Source organism: Tachyglossus aculeatus, chromosome 13, assembly GCF_015852505.1.
Source record: "Tachyglossus aculeatus isolate mTacAcu1 chromosome 13, mTacAcu1.pri, whole genome shotgun sequence".
Lineage (NCBI taxonomy): Eukaryota > Metazoa > Chordata > Mammalia > Monotremata > Tachyglossidae > Tachyglossus > Tachyglossus aculeatus.
Window position 1 is genome coordinate 4,515,305 of NC_052078.1, and position 1,384 is coordinate 4,516,688.

Consider the following 1,384-nt stretch of genomic DNA (forward strand, 5'->3'; position numbering starts at 1 on the left):
TATTATTGTTATGTTTCAGGCACCGTACTAAGCACCACGGTAGATACAAGGTAATCAGGTTGGACCCAGTCCCTGTCCCACATGGGGCGCACAGTCTTAATCCCCATTTACAGATTAGATAATGAGGCTCAGAGACGTGAAGTGATTTGCCCAAGGTCACAAAGCAGACAAGTGGTAGAGCTAGGATTAGAACCCAGGTCCTTCTGACTCCCAACCTGGCCTCTATCTACCAAGCCACGCTGCTTCAGGGAAAGGTCAAGACACCCCGGAATTATTGGACAAACCAGAGAAGCCTGCCCGAGGACCTCAACTGTCAAATGCACAGACACACACACACACACATCATGACACTAGCCCACTCCACCTGACACAGCCCTTGCCAGAGTCCCAGTATAAAGTCTCACTGGACAGCCCCACAACTAAAAAACAGGCACTTTTGTGACTGAGAGAAGTTTATTGAAGTCGGGCTGCAGGTTTCCGGCTCCAGGAATCTCCCTGGCTACCAGTCTCCGCTTGAAGCCAAACCGGGGAACTGAAAGGGGTGGTTGAGTTGATGAACTTGCTTTTTTGAGGCCCCCACTGCCTGATTTTCTTTTGGCCCCACCTCTCTGCTTGAAGCCAAACCGGGGAACTGAAAGGGGTGGTTGAGTTGATGAACTTGCTTTTTTGAGGCCCCCACTGCCTGATTTTCTTTTGGCCCCACCCCTCTGCTTGAAGCCAAACCGGGGAACTGAAAGGAGTGGTTGAGTTGATGAACTTGCTTTTTTGAGGCCCCCGCGGCCTGATTTTCTTTTGGCCCCACCTCTCTCCTAAGTCCCACTGACCGCTGCAGGTGCAGGCCTGAAACCCTGGGCTTTTGGGCAGGGCTATTTAATTGGATTCACCTGCCTCACCACTTCCTTCCCTCGAGCCCTCCCCTCCCTCCCCGCACCCAAGGGGCACGGCTTCATCGGTGCTGGGACTTTTCGGGCCGATCTCCAGCACCTCCAGCCTGAGCAGTTCTGAGCCCTGGCGCCTCTCAGTTGGGACCTCATTACAGATTTCAGAAGTAAAAGTATGTAATCACCGGACCTTGCCATCTCTCCTTCCAAATCAAACCCCCAGGGTGAGAGGCGGGGGCTTGAGGGTCCACGGGTGGTCTCTTCTCTATGCTCCGAGCCGACTCGGAGCTGGTGGTCCTACCCTCTCAGCCCTGGAGGAGGAGGAGTAGGGGTCTCTCTCTCTCTCTTCAATTCCCCTCCACCTTCCTCTGCCCCTCCTGCTCTGAGGGACCCCTCCCCACAACTTTACTCAGTGGACCTCCCCCTCCCGTCCACACCCCCGTCTCCTCTGTTCTCTGGGAAGGGGCCGGCTCCCCCCTCATTCCCCCACCACCCCTTCCACT